Genomic DNA, 21,220 nt, shown 5'->3' with positions numbered 1-21,220 from the left:
TAGAGAGAAGGAGAGACAGAGAGAGAGAAGCAAATCATGCAAATACTGAAGATGACGTGGGGAGCGCTACACATGTGGAACCTTTAAGAAAGAACAAAATTACATCAGGAAGGCAAAAATCTTTGGCAGTTTCAGTGTTGAAGAATACTGAATGGGAAATTTAAAGCTATCATGTGTACAGAAGAGTCATTATACACTAGAAGGAGATAGTGGTGTGTGAGAGAAAATATTAAATGAATCAGTCAAAGTCAACAAGTAGGCACTGAAAAGACTATGACCTCACATTATGATGGCCTAGAACATTCCGCTTCATCAGTTGTAGTATTATATATTCTGATGTTCAGATTGCACATGTATGGAGTGCTGACTCACTCCTGACTATTGCACATTCAGGAACTAATAGCATAAGAAATTGGGCTAACTGTAGCAGTTACTGAAGCAATTTCCCAGATGTTTACTATAGATGATACTTCACAACACGTGGCATATTGATCTGATTATTTGCTGTCATGCTTGGCATTCGAGTTCAGCAGCCTTATGAATAGAGGGAAGAAAATCCTGTTCAATCTAGATGTTTTGCAGTGTAAGCTGCAATACCGCCTGCCCAAGGAAAGTCAGAAGTACATGCCATGGGACGGGTGAGTGGTATCGTCAATGATCTTCCTAGCGCTTCCCACACACCGAGTTTCATGCACGTCATCCATGGAGAGGTGCAAGGAACCAATGACTTTTCCCGCTTTTCTCACTACCCTCAGTAGTTGCAGTCAGATGCTTTGCAGTTACCATACCAAACTATGATGTTATTTGAGAGATGTTCTCGATAGTCCCCCTGTAGAAACTTTGAGTATGGACAGAGACAGGTTTGCCTTCTTCGGTTTCCATAGGAAGTGCAGATGTTGTTGTGTCTTCTTCACTGTGTGGCTAATATGAGTCAACCAGGATAGGATATCAGAGATGTGCACCCCCAGGAACATGGTGTTTTTGACTCTTTCTACTGCCACCCCCTTAATTTCCAGAGGTTGATGTATCTCCTGAGTCCTCCTGAAGTCCACTTTTAATTTTTTGGTCTTGCTTATATTTAAGGCCAGATTGTTGCTGTTGCACTAGCCTATCAGGTGCTTCACTTCATCCCTGTAGGTTGTTTCCTCACTATTTCTAGCAAGACCTACGTCAGTGGTATCATCCACGAACTTGATGATTTTGTTGGAGTCATACTTGGCCATGCAGTCGTGCATCAACAAGGTGAACAGCAGAGAACTCAGGACACAGCCCTGTAATACTGATTAAATTGCTATTTCACACACAGTTTACTCACCTCAGGGTCTACAGAACATCAGATGTTCTTAGACATAGCACTTCCTCACCCTGTTTGACAGGGCTCATATTTGGGACAGTGTTGTTGTTCATAGGTTCATAGGTAAGCACTAGGCTATCTGCCCGAGGGCATGTATAACCCTAGCTGGAATGTGTTGGCTTTTGCTGCCCCCTTAGATTAGTTCCCTGTGCCTCTGTCCAGCAGAGCCACTGCAGTGATCCCCGGAGTAAATTTTCTGTTTCTGTTTCCCATCAACTCGTCAAGGTTTCTCTTGAAGAGTGTTAGTGAGGGGCTCTACCTAATGTAGATTAGAATCCTCTTCCAAAGCATATCCATATCACATCTTGCCAGAAAAATAAAATAGCACAGTCATGTGACTGAATTTATCAGACATTTTGTGAAAGCGATGGCTGGATGGCCGGATATAATTTGCAGCCACCCCAGCAGACATGTAAATGACATATCATTGAAAGAATATGGGAAGGGGACATCAAATAAGTTATGGAGTGGATTTTTTTAATTGCAACCCCAACCATTCCCCAAGAAACACCCTCAAACATAACCCCTCCAACTATAACTAGGGAGCATGTACTGGCTGCACTCATTAAAGCCAAGAGCACAGCCTCAATGGACCCCAATAACATCCTAGGGTGTCTCCCGAATAGTCTTCAGTTTGACTTATCAGAACCCCTGGACTCACTATTTAACTATAGTCTTAAAAATAGGCTTTGTGTCATGAGAATGGGGGACTGCAACTATCATCCCCCTTCAAAAGGGACGACCTTCAACAGATCCAGCAAACTACAGATCCATTAGTCTGGCTTATCTTATTTGCAAAGCCATGGAAAGAATCATCATGGAAATTATCAACAAGGACATAAGAGACCTCCGGACACTGTATCCATTCCAGTTTGACTATGTCAAAGAAGCCCATGCTTACTGAACCTGATGGACTTCTTTGAAAAGGTCACTAAGGTAATAGATGGGGAGAATCCAGTGCATACTGCCTACGTTGACCTGGCTAAAGCATTTGATACAATATCCTACTCAGGCATTGTCAACACTCTTATGGAACTAGGCATAAACCCCTTTATAACACTCTGGATAGCTCTCCGGCTTATGGATAGGACCTAAGAGATTAGGATCATTGAGGTCACCTCCACAAAGAGGTCAGTCACCAGTGGAGTCCTTCAGGGTTCTGTGCTAGGCCTGGTCCTCCTTGGCATCTACTTCTCGGATTTCAAAGCCAATGTCAAAGGCCTCTGGCTGACCAAGTGCACAGATGATTGCAAACTGGGAGTAGTCAATGAATCCTCCCAAGATAAGAACAGTCTTTTGGAAGGTCCAATACAGGCAAACACCTGGCACCAATGGCACGTCTTAAAACTCAATACCAAGAAATGCATTATAGTACATTATTGGAAGTCAGACAGCCCAGGTAGCTATATCATCAATAAAACACCCCTAAAGTTGATTCATTAGTCAGGGATCTGGGAACTCATATATGTAGATAGTAGTCTAGGCTTCGACCAACATGTGTCCAAGACAGAAATAAAATCCTTCTGTGTGCTCTACTAATAAGTAAGGGCATGGCATCTAGGCCCAGAGAGGTCATTGTACCACTGTACTCAGCTCTTATTAGACCCATCATAGAGTATAATGTCCCCTTTGGTATGTACCTGACCAGACACATATGCAGCAACTGGACCATCCGCAAAGGTTCCTTACAAAAAGGATATGGAGAGTAAGCACAATGTTATACTCTGACTTCCTGTAAACCCTGTCTCTTTACTCTGTATCATACACACTACTGAGAAGTGATCTTTGCTTGGTATACAAGGCATTCTTGGGCCCTGTTTTGATGAACCTTTTGCATATCTGTAAACAAACAGATCAGAACTATTAGATCAAAAATAATAAACTTTTCTTGCTACATAAATACAACATAAATGTTGGAGAGACAGATACATTTCTGAAAGAATTCCTATTCTCTGGAATAGGCTTCCCATCTGTTTAATGTAGAGATGCTCCCTAACCCTATTTAAATGCAACTTGGAAAAATGGATTAATAATCAGAAATTTACCCTGGTCTGGCACCTATGTCTCAGATGGTCAGAGGAAGTCAGTAAATCAACCCTCTATATAAAGCATATTTGTGGGTCACATTTGAGTTGCAGGACTAGGCTTATATGGGCCATTGTGGTCATTAGCCTATTATACCTCTATGACCCTATCAACTGCAACAAATGTAGAACAACTGCATTATGTGTGTTTTTTTTATAAATGCTTACCTATTTTAATTGTTAAGTTCCTTGGAATGTTGGGTTGTTAACAAATCATTTTTTTTCTATCAGAATGTCACTTTTATAATTAACTTAATAAGTGTTTTATTTTTATTATTAACAACTGAAATGTTATTTTTTTTATCTTAGTGGGCAAGTGCACCTTAAGCCTAGGTAATGTTTTGGTCATGTGACTATAGAATGGGTTATTTAAACCTGTGACAGCTTGTAAAAATAGTTCCTGAAGTCCTGATTTTTTTGGATGAAAGTGCTTAACTTTAATAAAGTTCTTTATTTATTTCACTATCATATGGAGTTGGATCATGTGACGTGATACTGGTGCATTTCATTTTGATTCTTGATTTACAGGTTGTTTCAATCCATAAGAGACATATGCAACCTGTAAATACATGACTTCCCATGCCCTAGGATATGCATACACACACACACATATATATATATATATATATATATATATATATATATAAAGGTCTACCTCTGTTCAATGAAAACACATTTCTTCGAAGAACAGAAGTATGAACCCATTTCAGAGAAAGTGCACTTAACTGAAAGTGCACTTTCGTGAAAATCATTTAAGCAAATCACGGTACAGTGGGGATAAGGAAATATATCCTTATATGTAAGTAGCAGGGGTGTGGGGGTGCAGGGGAACCTGCCCCCCTGCAAAAATGTGTTTTACTTTACGGGACACACCTCCAGTACTTATTTATACTAACTCCGAGATCGCACTACAGTGGGGAGAAGGATATAGTTCCTTATCCACACTGTATCGAGATTCAGTGGTGTAGTGTTTTGTTTTCTTTTATTTCTGGTTTGATGAACCAGTGTTCACGAGGGTGTAATTCTCGAAAGTGCACTTTCGGTTAAGTACACTTTGACTGAAATGGGTTTGTATTTCTATTCTTCTAAGAAATGTGTTTTTGTTGAACAGAAGTGGTCCTATATATATATATATATATATATATATATATATATATATATATATATATATGCATCCAAAAAACTAACCTCTAGATACCGAATATACTTTTGTTCTGACTTGTGTTGGATGGGGGAATGTACCAAACATACGTCTCAACATCTTTGATCAAGAAGTGGGTTGTTGTAATGGTTAAAGTATTTACATCACAGATATAAGGTATAGAGCTGGATTCTCTCCACTGGATATTGGCTAGGCTTGTAATAGTGTGCAGACAGCGTAGTATTTATAAAAAAATGGGGTCGGAGCTGGTATAACGGTTAAGGGATTTTCTTCACAAAAACAAAGTACAGGATTGGATTCTCACTTTTGAAAATAAATTGGGTAGGCCATAAGGGCAGCTAGCCCAGTACTTACCCATGAACCTATAAGAATCTGGAACAAAGTCAAAAATAATAGGCAGGCAAAGGCCCCACAGTCAGAACCATTTTTTTTAATTAATAGAATAACAAGTTTTGCATCAACATGTAGTTTTTCAACAACAAGAAATATGAAACTTAAATGTCTGATATTACTGACTCTAATCCTAAATTGATTTGCTACAAAATCAAACATTTTCTGAGTGACATGGCAAAAATATGAGGCAAAATCAGAGACATTCTGCAAAATTCTGGATGGTTGAGAAGTATGGTATGAAATATATGAAATAATAAATGAAAATGAAAAAAACTGATGGTGGCAGAAGCAAGAAGTCTTCATAAGGTATAGAAAAATGGGGGAGGAGGGAGTGAGATAGGGAAACGTGTGTTAGCCACAGACGTAGTGAAAGTACTTTCAAAGACCCTGGAGAACTGAAGATTTCCCTTCAAATCATCTGAGAGGCAAGCAAATGCACAATCCCATTAATTAAACTGATGTAGAGCTTTTAAAACATTTCAAATAAATGAGAGTGCACTCAGCTGAAATGACAGTAGCTCAGAAATTCACTGATGCTTTGTTTGCAGAACTATATTCTTATAATTACACTGCTGTACGACTGAACACATCAGTTCAGAACAAAGAAAAGAAGATTGAATCAAATGCTACCCACATGCACTTTCTCGGTGCTTGTACTGCTAGTCTGTTTTTTCTATTGTTGTGTTTTAAAAATAAATAAAAATATTATGCTCATTTTTTATCCATAATTACTGTTACTGCACTAATAGAAAACCTCTTGCTGTTGTTAGCAAAGGAAAAGAAAACATATTTCACCAACTTCTGTGAAAGGGCTTAATATCTCTCTTTCTAGACCTGCCTGCAGTTACCTAATGTATTTTAAACTCAGCTACACGCAGATGTTATTTTTCTTACCTTTAATCTAGCCTCAAAAGAAAATCATGAGATGAAAGCATAATTTAGACAGCACTCTTACTGATTTCTACCTAAAGTTGTTTATATATGTCTATATATATATATATATATATATATATATATATATATATATATATATATATTTTTTTTTTTTTTTTAATTTTAAGGACTATAGTTACTATGCTTAGAACAAGATAACTGAAACTGTGACTATGGAAATACATAATATATTAGAGATTGTGGTACCTCAGAATGTTCCAGTTAGCCTGAGATGCAGTGATTGCGGAGTCATTATAAATATCTGGTACAAATGGTTACAGGTGCTTTCATGATATGACATTTTGGGGTTTACTGTATTTTTGACAGTGGCTTTTCATCTTTTGTAGTTCTGTGACTCAATTATAGATCTCCCACATTTGGTAGGAAGTCCTTTTTGTGAAGTCTCATGTCCTTCAGGTATTTGTCACATCATATGTGATGAGAGGGGTAGCTACATCTCAGACATTTGTGACCTTAAGAACACAAAGCAGTTAGGTAGGTCACTGGTTCTAGCTGCAGGATCAGTAAAGAGATGTTCGACATATTAATCACTGCTGCAGTAGCTTCACAATATGCGTTATATCCTGCCAAAGACATAATGACCATCCAGCAATGCTTTAGAGAACCTTCCATGCACCCAAATGTCAAGCAGCTCAAACAGAGCTGAATAAATGACAAGTCTGGGTATAAAGCCCTGCGGAGCTTTAATGTCGCCAAACATTATGCTTGTCTGAGGCTTTTCAGGATTGACGGTCAGCTTGTGCTTTCCTTGGTTTGGCAGATAAGTTCCCTTTAGGGGAAAACCTTCCATTTTCTTAAATGTATTGATGCTTTATCACTTTCATCTTCAATAAAGTTATTTCAAAGCTAGGAGAGCTGTATTTTAATGGCCTGCCTTGACAGTGTAATGTACTTTTAAATGGAGCACTTGTTTTTTCTGTCAGTTTAAAGTAGTGTTGACTAACTAAAAACATATTTTATGTGGAGAAATTGTGTTTATTTTACTTTCCTGGGCCTGGCATAGTGTTTGAAAATGCTTTTTACTGTGATTTCTACAGTCAACAAGGTGACTTTTGTGGATTGGTAGTTTTACTGGCATTTGATGCTTGCCTTCCATGGGAAAGGGACAACATTTTTGGTCTGACCATGGAACAGATTACTGGCCCCATGGTCAGTCCTTTTTTTTGCCACAGAAAGAAAAAGTTAAGCAAACAGCCTTTGCTATCACAGCAAGCTAGCAATTTGCCTCAGTCAGAGGTGGGTGATTCTGCTGTGGCCATTTGTTGTATATCAGACTACTCAACTTTACCCAGGATCCCTCTGGTGTAACACCTACAGCCACTATGGATCAGAGGTTAGACATCCCTTGTGGCTGTTGGAGTCCCCTTAGTAGGCAAGGAAGAGCCAATCTTGTCGGTCCTAGGAGATGTAACAGGGAAGTTTCCCTTGTTGTGCCAGAATGTAGTGCCCATCCCTGGGGTAGCAGCTGCTGCCGTTAGTAACAAGGCCAGCCTCATGTTCTCATATCAGAAAGAAACAGAAAAACAAACACGTCTTTACTCTTCTTCACAGTTCTTTAGAGACGAGCGGCTTAGGGTTTAGTTCATGTGATGCTAGTGATCCTTCTTGTAAAGTAGTTTCTGGTAAAAGAAGTACTGATTCCTCTTTTCCTGAAAAGATTTATGATTCTGAATCTGAACAGGAAAATACAGGATGGATTCAGGGTTCTTTCATCAGATTTCTGATTCAGATTCAGAGCAGAGCTCAGTTTCGGATTCTTCCTGTGGGGGGAGGGTCTTTTTCTCTGATACTATTTCTAGAATGTGTCGGTGTTTTAAGTGAGATAATACAATGAGATTCCTCAGTTCTACAGAAAAAAATGAGTTTTGCAGAAAGAATTTTCTAGAACCTATAATCATTCCTTCTGTTCTGCCTGCTTTAGCAGATATGTGAGTTACTGTCTGCAATTTCCCTGCTAGTCAGCCAGCTGCCACTAAAAAGGTAGACAGGATGTATAAAATTCCTCAGTCTTTTACACTTTTATACACTATTGCAAAATCTGACCCAACAGATAGTTACATCCTTAGCTGATCCCACTGCTGCTAAGTACTTAGTTAATTCCAATCCTACTCTTTCTGATAAAGATGGGAAACTTTTTGATAGATATGGGAAAAAGTGTATACTTCTACATAGGTTCATAGGTTCATAGGTAGGTACTAGGCTATCGGCCCCTGGGCCAATGTAAGCCTAGCAAACAAGGTTCCCTGGCTTACATCACCCAAGAAAGTTATTTTCCTGTGTCACTGTCGAGCAGAGACACAGAAGTGATCCCTGGGGTGTATTTCCTATTTCCCATCCACTCATCAAGATTTTTCTTGAAGAGTGCTAATGAAGAACTTTGCTTGACATAGATGGGTAGCCTGTTCCAGAGTATGGGAAGTCTCTGGGACAGGAATCTATCCCTCCAGCATGTCCTGTTTATTGTGGTGATAAGCTTTAGGTCCCTAGAGCGTGTAGCTCGGAGGGATTGGGATTTCTTTAGGTGTAGCATGTCCAACAGCTCTGGTTTTGACATAGATTTATATGTTAGGCAGAGATCACCTCGGAGTAGGCGATATGCTATGGAGTAAAGCTGGAGTTTTTTGAGGCGGTCAGTGTAAGGCATTTGTTTGAGGCCAGTAATCCTCTTTGTGAGGTACCTCTGGGCCTTTCCAGCTGCTGCAGATGTCTTGTGAAGTACATTCCAAAAGGGGCGTTGTACTCTATAATGGGTCTAATGAGTGTCGAGAAGAGGGGAACAATGACCACTTTTTTCCTGGATGAGAACCCTTTTATGATGAGGTGTGCCACGTAGAAGGACTTCCTGACTACTGTGGCAATGTGACTATCAAAGGAGCCCAAGGTCTCTTATCACACATTCGGTATTAAGTAGATTGCTGCCTATGTGGTAATTCATGGGTACAGAGTTTTTACCAAAGGGGATGACACTGCACTTTTTGGCATTGAGCTTGAGGCCATGGCTCTGACACCAGGCATCTGTCTCAGCGAGGCCCTTCTATAGGATGTCCACATCATTTGGGGGCTTGACTATGCCTCCTAGTTTGCAGTCAACTGCAAACTTCATCAACCAGAGGCCTTCTGTGTTAGACTGTACTTCAGAGAAGTAGATACCAAACAGGAGAGGTCCCAGGACGGAACCCTGTGGTACTCCACTTGTCACTGCTTTGAGGTCAGATTTGGAGTCTGCAACTTTTACAGTGTGGGTTCTGTCAGTGAGCCAGTTGGCAACCCATCTTGTGATGTAGGGATGTATACCTAGTTTAGTGAGTTTAGCTATAATTCCAGAATGAGGGATGGTATCGAAAGCCTTGGCGAGGTCAAGATAGGCTGTGTGAATCACCTTACCCTCATCTACGGCTTTGGTGACTGCCTCAAAGAAGTTGATCAGGTTCAGAAGGCATGATCTGCCTTTCACAAACCCGAACTGGGTGGGATCCAGAGTTTGGAGGTTACCAATGTCTTTGTTTATGAGTTCCATGATGATACGTTCCATGGCCTTGCAGACCAGGCTCATCAGGCTAATAGGTCGATAGTTCCCGGGATCAGTGGTGGCTCCCCCTTTGTGGAGTGGGATAACTGTTGTGTGCACCATTCAGTGGGCACAAAGCCTTATGCGAGGCTATTATTGAACATGGTGCTTAAGTTGGGAGCCAGTTCATTCTGAAGTTAGTGTAAAACGCAGCCTGGGATGTTGTCCGGTCCCATGGATGCTGTGTTTTTGGCTTTAGAGAGTGCAGCTTTTACCTGCATAGTTGTGATTACAGGGACTCTGCATTCTTCCTGTATAGATATGGGCCCTTTAGGGGGTGAGGGAGGGTAAAGTTAGTACTGAACCTATCTGCCAAGATGTTGGCAATATCAGTTGGCTCTGTAATTTTCGTGCCATTGTGCTGTAACTCAGAGCAGATCTGGGTGTTGCCATCAAGATTCTTGACATAGCTATAGAATGCTTTGTGGTTGTCCTTAGAATTAGTGGTGATTTTGTTTTCGTAGCTAGCTTTGGAGGATCTTATAAGGGATCTCAGCCTCTTACTGAGGCTGACCAGGGAGCTCCTCCACTCATGGGATTTTACTCTCTTTTGCAACAGTTTCTTCCTTCTGTTGTACAGTTTGTTTATGGCAGGGGACCACCAGATTGGCTTCCTTTTTTGGAGGATAGAGTCTTGGTTCTGTTTGGGATAGCACGATCCATGCACTTATGTAAGTGCTTATAGAGTGCATTTGTGTAGGATTCAGCATTTGTAACTGTATTGTCCATCTGCATGGGTGTCATGAAGTTCACCACTTCTGTCTTAAGAAGCATGAAGTTGGCTTTGGAGACATTTTTTACCATGGTTTCCTTAATGGGGGGTGAGGGAGGGATGTGGCTATCAAGGGTGATTAGCTTTTGGTCAGATCGGACCAATGAGGAGCTGACTTCAGGTGTGGAACACCGGTCACTCATGTTGGTAAGTACTAGGTCTAGGATATTGTTGCCCTTGGTGGGGGTGTGGATAAGTTGATCCAGGGCATTGGAGTTTAGGAATTCCAGAAAGCATTGAGCTAAGGAGTTGGTACATGAGTAGTTTTCCCAGTTAATGGTTGGGTAGTTGAAGTTGCCCATTATTAGGGTATTTTGTTGAGCCCTAATTTTTCTAGTACATCAAGAAAAGAGGAGTGGGAATCCTGGGGCATGGTGTGGGATCTGTAGCAAGCTACAATTTGGATTGCAGTTTTGCCCAGAGTTAGTTGCACTTGGATAACCTCTGATGCATTATGCTGAGCAACTAGCCTGGAGGTGTGGATATCCTTAATGAATATGGACACACCTCCACCTTTGGTGTTTCGGTCCAGGTTACATGGCCGAAAAGTGTGGTATCAATTATAGCCTGGTAGTGCAGGGGTGCCCTCTGGAGCCTTGAACCAGGTATCAGTCACTGCACAGATATCGATGTTCTCCATTTTAAGGAGTTCCTTGAGTGAGTGCATTTTAAGATTTAGACTTAGCATTGAGTAGCATTACCCTCAGTAACCTCTTTGGTTTTAGGAATTTTGAATTGTCAGATTCATATGTTAAAGTTTGTTCTGACAAATTGTGAAAGAATGAGGAATGCTTCAACTGCAGTTTCTTCTTGTGATGAAAAATCTGCTTTGAATAGCTCACTTTATTGCATTGCACAGGTCACTACTCATTGTTTCATTGTTTGCAGTGTGTGTGTGTGTGTGTGTGTGTGTGTGTGTGTGTGTGTGTGTGTGTGTGTGTGTGTTTGCGTGTGTCTGTGTGTGTGTGTGTGTGTGTTAAAATGAGATTCTAAATTCCTCTTTGGATAGAGAATTAGTGTTTGCCGCCTCGGCTGCAGAAGTGATCAAAAAGTGTGATGAAAGGACAAGCTGATCCAGGAAATCTCTAAGATATTTTAGATCTCCTTTTCCAAATTGTCCAAAAGATTTTCTTACTTCTCTTCCATTTTTTTGCAGAAAATAGAATAAACAGTCTCAACAGAAATTAAGAACACAGACATTTAAGAATCAATGGCAAGGGAGTTCCGAAAAGAAGTCCTTGACCTCTAAAAACCAAGGACAGTCAAATATGTCTGAATGACTAGTCAGGAGTCCTTGTGACCCATTACCACCCTGGCCTCCTTTTTCTTCCAGAAAGTCTTAATCTCCATTTTTCTGTTTGATAATAGATTGCTGCAGACAAATGGGTTCTGAATATCATTAATCAAGATTACAAATGGCAATGGATGGAAATTCCTCCTTTCCGGTGGGTCATTCCTCATCCTCCATATCAGACTTTTTGTTTCCACCTGTTCTTCGTCACATACTGTCTCAAGTATTAATTGAACCAATTCCTCCTTCCCAAGTGGGGAAGGGTTTTTTATTCAAGGATGTTCTAAGTTCCAAAGAAAGAAAATGCTTGGAGACCAGTTCTGTTTCTTTCTTTCCTAAACTGTTAACTTTTCTCCCTCTTTCAAGTCTCCTGGTAATACGACTTTTAAGATATGTATCATCGCATCCCTATTCTTCCAGACTGCAGACATTTCTTAAGGTTTGTATGTCTGGATCACATTATCAATTCTCATGTTCACAAAGTGTCTAGCTCCAGTTATAGCTCATTGCAGACTACAGGGTATCCACGTTTTTCTATATTTAGATGTTATGATTATCTTTAGTGTGTCTTTTGCAAAGTGTCAGGAATCTCCCTCTTGGGTGAGACATCCTTTACATGAGCTGGGATTCCAAGAGAACAGTCAGAAGTCTTTATTGACTCCCTCACACAGGATTGTGATCCTGGGATGTCAGCTAGATGCTTCAGTTGAAAGAGCTTTTCTTTCACAGCAAAATTTATTTATTTTATTTTTTTATTTTACATTTGTTGACCGGGCTAGTCTAGCTGGATCAAAGTCCATTTTCAGTAGAGGCCCGGGGAGAAAAGCTCCACCGATAAAAGCAGGTAATTTAAAAACAAGTACAATACACTTATGAGACAGGCAATAAGCAAAATACAATGATATTAGTCAGGTATGGTTGTACAAATCTAAGAAAAAACAATTAATACCAGCTATGCATTGAATACTTTCGTACTACTTATAAAAACATTAATTGTAAAAATTAAATATTTTTTAATTCATGTTTGAGAATGGTAGTAACAATGTAATCAGTAAGTCATTATGTGATCAGAGAGAAACATTACAGAGTTGATTAAAGAAATATGAAAGTAGACAGATGAGAGCAGGTTAGTCTGGATTGGTGCAAGAGCATAGCCAGAAATTGTTTAGATGTAAAAGAAGTTGTTTTTTAAAGAGAGGAAGAGTGGGTAGAGAGGAGATATGTGTGGGGAGTTTATTCCATATTTTACCAACTGAGTTTGAGAAAAGGCAGTTTCCTGCAGAATTTGTAATTCTAGTAGTGTTGACTTGTAGCTTTTCGGAGGAGCGTAGTTGTTTCAGGTTACTGTAAGGAGTCAAGAGGTTACTAAGGGCTGGTGTTTTTGATGGTTGATAAAGAATTTTGTGTGCTATTAGAAGTTGTTGATAGATAAGCTTGTTAGGAAGTTCCAACCAGTGTAATACTTTTAGGTTTAGACAGTTGTGGGTTCTATACTTAGATGCTGTGGCAAATCGAGCTATGTTGTTGTAAGATGTAGTTAGTTTCCTAAGGTTACCTTTAGAGAGATTAGTGTAAACAGGGGAAGCATACAGCAGGGTAGAGATAAGATGGGATTGTGCCAAGGTGATCCGTGCTTTGGGTGTAAGAAAGGGTTTGATTCTATACAGTGAGCCAATCTTTTTATTCACTGCTTTTATTGTGTTATTGATGTGATAATCAAAATTAAGATTATTATCAATAGTAACACCTAGCAGTTTTGTAGTAGAGTCGGGGGAAATGTGGGAATTATCACTTGCAGTAATAGTGAAGTTTAGTTGAGTTGATTTGTGGGTAGGTGAGAATAGTAATAGCTTAGTTTTTTTGGGGTTCAGGAGAAGACATCTTTTTGAGAACCATTGTTCAACGGTTGAAAAGGTTGATTGGGTCAGAGACTGGAGTTCTGTTTGAGAGGAAGCTGTACAAATTATGGTAGAATCGTCTGCATATTGTATGCAGGTAGTGTTTTGGATAGATGATTGGAGATCATTAATAAAGACAGAAAATAAAAGAGGGCCTAGTATAGATCCTTGGGGTACTCCTAGAGAGATGGGAAGTAGAGTGGATAGAGAATTTTTCCAGAGTACTGCTTGTTGCCGGTTTTCAAGATAAGATGAAAACCAGGTTATTGAAGAGTAATCCAGGGCAAGGGATTTAAGTATGTGTAGAAGAAGTATATGGTTTACCATATCGAAGGCTTTTGATAGGTCTAGGAAAAGTGAAGAGGTTAGTTTGTTGTTGTTACGGTTGCAGTTGATAGTGTTGGTAAAAGAAAGTAGAGCTGTGGTAGTGCTGTGTGAGGGTCTGAATCCATGTTGAGTGTTAGCTAGTAGGTTGTTTTGGAGGAGATGGTTGAGTAGTTGTTTGTGTATACATTTTTCCATGATTTTGGCTAGAGGAGATAATAGCATGGGGCGAAAGTTAGAAAGGTCAGTAGATTTACCTCCTTTGTGTAAGGGTATGATGTATGATATTTTCCAAATTGCTGGGAAAGTACTTTCTTTTATGGATCTGTTTATTAGGATAGAGACAGGGTAGGCAATAGATTTAGCTGCTATTTGCAGGAATTCGGCAGGAAGCTTATCTGCTGAGGGGGTAGTGGGTTTTAGTTTTTGTAAAAGTGATTGTATATAGGAGGTGGATATGGGTTGAAGTTGAAGGGGAGGGATAGAGTCGATCCTACTTAAGAGCAGCTGAGAAGTGTCAGGAGATAGGTGGTCAGCTAGACTTTGAATGGAAGTGGTAAAGAAAGTATTGAAGTTGTTGGCTATTAAAGAGGGATCATCAGGGTCAGTGTCCTGAGGGTTAGGTGTAACTGTTTTGCCTGGGGTAAGTAGATTGTTAATTGTAGACCAGAACTTTTTAGGTTCTTTTGTAGAGGATTGCTGAAGTTTACAGTAATAATTAATAGTAATAGATCTGTTTGTAAGGTTTTCCACTCAAGACATTGGTCATTGCAAGGAGATACCTCTGGATTCTGGGTCTCATGGCTTCTATGAATCCCATGACACCCCTGGAAAGATTCTGCATGAAAAAGATACAATGGTATATGAAATCTATTTTGCCCCAGCATCAGCTCCCTTTATCTGTTCAAATCCCAGCACTGAGGTTTGTCAAAAGAGAAACCTTTTGGTGGAGACAACAGATATCCTTAAATCCTGGCTTCCTCTTCTCTATCCCTGCTCCAAAGCAGTCATTTACCTCAGGCACTTTGGACTTTGCTTGGGGAGAAGTTTCAGGAAAGATAAAAGTGCAGGGGTGTAGGGCACCAAGGACAGGTGCAAGCACATGAATATCCAGGATATGATCGCCCTGATCAAGGCATTCGACTCTCTAAACCATCTTTGGCTCCCAGGGCCTCTTCGGAATGGCTTCAGATAATACAACAGTCTTGTGGTACATCAACAAAAAAGGGGGAACCAGGCTGTACACCCATTTCAGACCAGCCATGTTAGCTTGGGATACAGCTTCACAGTACACTCTCACTTTACAGGCATCCTACATTCTGTCAGAGCAAAACTGAATGGCAGACAATCTGAGCAAGACCAGGGCACACCCCCTCAAATGGAAACTAGATCAGGGGGTCTTCAACATTTGATCCATCTGTGGAGAGTTCCTCAAGTAGACCTTGTTGTCTCCTCTTTGAACAATCAACTGGCAATATTCTTTTCCAGAACTCTGTGCAATAAGGCCTGGAAAACAGCTGCCTTTTTTTTTGGACAGAAATGTTCCTGTATGATTTACCACCCTTTCCACTAATATCCAGGGTACTTCTGAAGATTCAGAAGGAGTCCCCAAGATCATTGTGGTGACTCCCTTCTGGCCTAGGCAATGGTGGTTCTCCCTTCTTTCAGAAATGACCAGGGGCAATTACCACAAGCTTCCTCACAGCCTGTATCTATTCACACAAGAGCAGGGGTGCTTGATACACTCTGACATCAATCATTTTCAGTTAACTGCCTGTATGATAGCATCTTAATTCCTTTTAGGCAGCTGTTTACTGAGGACGTGCAGAAGATATTAATGGAGACAAGAAAGCCTGCTACTAGAAACTCACATATTAGCAAATGGAAAAGGCTTTCTAGTTGTTGCCAAAAACATAACCAGCATCTGTTTATGGCTGTTTTTTCTCTGGTTTTAAAATACAGTATTTGTGTGAGTTACTATACTATGGCGTTTCTTATTCCTCTATCAAGGTTCATTTATCAGCCATTTCAGCATGTCTGCCCATGAATCCTCCTCTTTCAAGGCATTCTCATGTCAAAATGCTCTTGAAAGTGGTTTTGCATAAAAAGCTGCCAGGTAAACCTGTGGGCCCTCCTTGGGATTTTAATTTTGTGTTAGAGAAGCTAACACTTGCTCCATCTGAACCAGCTAATCAGGTTCACTTGAGGTTCTTAACATGGGAAACAGTTTTACTGATTGTTCTGACCTCTGCATTACAAGCTCTTATAGTGAGTCAACCTTATCTCGTTTTCCATAAGGACAGGGTTTCTTTGAGAACTAATCCTTCTTTAATGGCTAAAGTGGCATCCAAGTTTACTTTAAGCCAAACTATCTATCTCCCCATTTTCTTTACTGAATTTAAAATTGAGGGAGGAAGGATACTCCATAACTTGGATTTCTGCAGACAATTCAGGTATTATCTTGACAGAACTAAATCTCTTGGATCTTCAGATCAACTGTTTATTTTTGTGAAGGCAACATGAAGGGACAACCTATGTCAAAACAGACTATTTCTAAATGGTTGTCTTGGGCTGTTACCTTTTGTTATATTCACCATAGCAAATCTCTTCTAGGCAGGGTCAAGACTCACTATACCAGGGCCTTGGCTTCATCAATGGCTTTTTGGAAAGGGTTGGATTCTAGAAACATTCTAGAAGCTGCTAATTGGTCCTCTGTGCACACCTTTACAAAGCACTATAAGCTTGATTATTTCTCTATATCTAGAGCAAGCTTTGGTAGAACCATTCTATAGGAGTTCCTGGACTCCTCACCTTCCACGTCCCAAATGTAGTTACCTAGGTAATCTACCCATATAGCTATGCCTACTGCAGCAGTGATCAATATGATGAACCTAGCACAATTGTGTAAGTAAACTTACTATAGCAATAAATATTCAAATGATTTCTGCTGCAGTAGCCAGTCCCTCCCTCCACCTCCCTTGTTTTTTATGTGTTTTTATGCCAGGGCATAGACATTTATTTTTGTTGTTCCTAGCATTGTCCTTTCATGGCTCAGCCTCTCTCTCTATCTCTGCTGGCAGGAAAGCTCTGGGAGGGTTTTGCACCCAAACCTGTCTTTTAGTCAGCTCAGCTTGAGCTGCTTGACAGTTTGGGCACATGGAAAGTACCCAGATGCTTTGGAAGCTGGCTAACCATTATATTATTGACAATATATAACCTATATAGCTAAGGCTTCTGCAGAAGTGATCACTTAAACCTCTACTGTTATTTTCAACTTACACAACTGTAGTTTTAAGCCAAGGGACTGGATGCAGTCAGTTCCTTTATGTACATGTAGTCAGCTACAAATGTCCATCTTTATATCTCAGTCAGAAAATATGCCTTAAAACTACAACTCTGAATCTACAGAAATCAAATGATTTTATTGCAAAAGGTAAATTGACATTTTTTGCCACAGGCTGTCAAGAAAGTAGTCTTACTATGATAGTGAAAAGATAATGCAACAATAGTGAAACCGTGAATGTCCTTTTCATCAAAATGCAGTGTCCCCATAAAGTTATACCAGGAAGGTAAAGACCTGTACAGTTAAATCACATCAGTGTTGCAGCCTCATGAACCTCACTTTTGAGGATAACAAATTAGAAAATAACATCCGTGTAGGTTAGTGTTCGAACATCTGTACTGCTGAAAAAAGATCAGGCTATGATGGAAAACATTGTTTCCTCTCCAGTTCCGGGAAAATCATCTTAGAGATCATGGCCCTGCTCCTACCCATCAGTTTTGTGCCATAGGTCATGAGCAAATGTAGCATGTCTCTTTCTTCCCCTTTTAATATGAGTAATGAGAGCACCTGCTTGATATCCGAATATCAGAGAAGAGAGTACACAGATCTGCTTGAGAATAATTGTAATGCTGCCTGTCCGACTGAATTTTACTTTCAAATATAAATTATAATGTGTCTAGTATAGACATCCTGGTGTACCAGCAACAAGGGAAAATCCTCTGGTGCTCTTTGGAGAATGGTTGCTTACTGTCACCAGCTGAAGCAGAAATGCTACAGAGCTGGTGCTAAAAACAGTCACATGTCCACCTGTCCATATTAGGCAAAAGAAGGACAAGTTAGCATTGATGATTGGCAAAATAAACATTCCTTGTTTATGATCAAAGCAATAAGCCAAACTGAGAATTCACATTCAAAATGCTGTTAAAAATTCCTCTGGGCAGACATAGGGCAGGATTCATGAAGGCTTGCACGGAGTGTAAGAGATGTGTAACACTCCATGCAAGCCTCACGATCCAGGAACTGCCCTAAACTCCGTGTAAGAGACCAGCTAAAATGTCTCTTACACGGACTGGGCGTGGACATGCTAAATACCTCACTTGCAGCCGAAAGGTATGCAAATGAGGTATATTAACGATCCACGAAGCAGAAACCAGTCCGTGTAAGAGATGTTTTAGCTGCAGAAATGTACTCAGTTGACAACTGAGTATGTTTCTGCAAATTCCGCAACGGAGCCATGTCAGCTCCAAATAAAGGGTGCATATGTCTCAGGCAGCATGCCAATGGCCAAATATGTGGCCATTGGCAAGGTAACCCGATGCAAAAATAATAAAAATATAATTTTTTTTTTTCGGCGATCGCCGATGTTTAAACCCAGCGCAGCCCCGCGCAAACGGGCTGCGCTGTATAAAAACATAAAAAAGAAGGTTATAAATCCACAAATGTGGGTTTCATGCAATACATGGAATGACAATGCAGGGACCAGCAGACCAAAAACAACATGGCCACCGTGTAGTGGTTGCTAAGGGGGGAAGCTGAGTCTAAGACATGTAACTAAGCATTAGTAGGCAATCTCATGTAAATGAGGGTTAGGATACTGAATCTCACAGTCACATAGCAAATGAGCACAGTCTGAGTAGTGTAAGAGATACATAAGGGGAGGAATAGAGTAGGAGATAGGTGACATCACAGGGGAATGGTAGAAAGAAATGCAGTTCATTGGAGGTCAGTGTAACATGACAGATGACAGACACAGATCATGGAAAGAGGTGTGCCACTAGATAAGTCAGGGAAAGTCAAGAAATGGAAGGTGTACACTGTTACTTACACCAAAGTTTCTTGCTGGGCGCATGCACACGTGCACGCCATGAAGTGCGAGTAGGGCAGTGCGCGCGTGTAAGGCAGACTGAGCATGTGGGAGCATGTTGGGAGATGTTTAACACTGTTTGCGCTGGTGTGCGCGCATGTAGGGCAGGCTGAGCATGTTGGAAGCTGTTGGCAGACGTGTAACAGTGTTTGGGTGGGTGTGCGCGCGTTTTAACCCGAATAAGTAGATTCTGAACCGTGTAAGCACGTGTGCATGCGTGTAAGGCACTGTGAGCGTGTTTCTACTGGTATGCACGTTGCTCTCCCCTGAGGAAACAGAAAGGAAAAAGGAAGCAACAGAATTAATAGGAAGCTAGCAGGGATAACTGCTGAAGCTAGCAGGTGAAAACAATTAGAAGCAGGCAATTACACAGGCAGAATAGTAGCCCAGCCCAGCACTTAAAACTCTGCAAACAGTAGTGCAGGATGTTTCTCTTAAGAGACACTGCAAGACAGGAGTAAGCTAATAGAAGTGAAAACTGAAAAAGCTTCACTCAGAGCAGAAATGTTAGGGGCTGCCATAGCTGTCATAATGAGACATAGGCGACTTGCTGAGGGTGGTGACAATGCAGATGATGCCAGACAACCCACAGTAAGGAGACGGAGAAGAGTGTACAGGCCCAGAGTCACCTACCATGGGTTACATGAGCTGGAGATAGTAGAGCGCTATAGAGTGGACAGAGAGCTCCTGCAGCAAATTGTTGAGCTGTGCAGGCCACGCCTCACACACAGAACCAACAGAGGGGAACCCATCCCAGTGGAAACCAAGGTATGTGTTGGCCTAAGAATACTAGCAACAGGTACCTTCCAGAGACCAACTGGCAATATGATGGGGATATCACAGGCATCAGCCTCCAGGGTACTGCACCAGTTCCTGGATGCCATGTCAGCACATGTCGGTGATCATGTATATTTCCCCAATGCCCGTGAGGTATTGGCCAGCAATATGCGTCTCTTCCAGCAAATAGCAGAATACCCTGAGGTAGTGGGTGCAATAGACTGCACGCACATACGCATCAAAGCACCAGCCGGTGAGCAGGGTAGGGCCTACATTAACCACAAGGGCTTCCCCTCCATCAACTGCCAGGTCGTGTGTGATACCCAGGACATAATAATGAATGTGTGTGCTGGCTGCCCTGGGAGTTACCATGATTCCCACATCTGGCATTTGACGCAGCTGTACCAGACATTTGCCAATGGGGACATCCCACATGGACACCTAGTGGGGGATGCAGGTTATGCACTGGAGCCATGGCTGATGACACCCATCAGAAACGCACACACACCTGAACAGGAATGCCATAATGAGGCACATGCACAAACACGTAATGTAATAGAGCGTGTGTTTGGGCTGCTCAAATCACGGTTCTGGTGTCTGGACACATCTGGTGGAGCCTTGCATTATACACCAACTACATGTACCCAAATTGTCATGGTATGTGCTATGCTACATAATATGATCTTGCGAAAATAGCTGCAGCAGGACCAGCATAGGTCTGGGCCAAACAGCCCCCCACCATTGCCAAGGCCATCACAGGCAGAGCGTGACTCGGAGGAGGAACAACCTGAGCCTGCCCCAGTAGGCAGAAGGAGGCGTGCCCAGTATGCCCTGGCCTTGGCAAAGAGGCAATGCATAGCACATACACTGGCTCAGTAGGAACCCTGGGAATGATACCCCCTCTGACTCACTCAAATAATAACATGGATGCCTAAAATGACATGACCTGCTCACAAACATGTACAGGGAAGTGTAATATGCGCATCCGACAGAGGCAGCCCTGCAGCACCACCTGAGGCATGAATGCCATGTGTTAAGTAATGTAACACCATGTACTATATGCACACCTGAGCACCCTGACTAACATCCACCCTCACCAAGCATGAAGCCACAAAATGACGATGGGATGATCAAGTGCAATAACTGGCTGAAGTAATGCAGTTAGTCAAAGGGGAGCCAATGTGTTTCAGGCTGGGAAGACATGCGGAGCATGACATGATGCACCACCTGCTAGGGGTGGCATGCACCTATCATTCCATGCCCCATGGATACTGGCAAAGGCTGTCAGTACCCACAGCATGCCCTGAATAGGTAAGTCTCAAAACACAAACCCACCTTCATAGGTACCACAAGGGATAAGAACCTAGATGTAATGCTACCCAATGCCAGAAGTCTAAACAGCAAGATGTGTGCAGTGTAAACGCACACAGTATGGAGAATGTAGATACCAGTCCTGTAATAGAGAACTGGGTCAAGGCTCACATCAGCACCCTAAC

This window comes from Protopterus annectens, chromosome 4.part0, assembly GCF_019279795.1.
Source record: "Protopterus annectens isolate FY-2018-M chromosome 4.part0, PAN1.0, whole genome shotgun sequence".
Taxonomy (NCBI): domain Eukaryota; kingdom Metazoa; phylum Chordata; order Ceratodontiformes; family Protopteridae; genus Protopterus; species Protopterus annectens.
Note: the sequence above shows the minus strand (reverse complement) of the source record.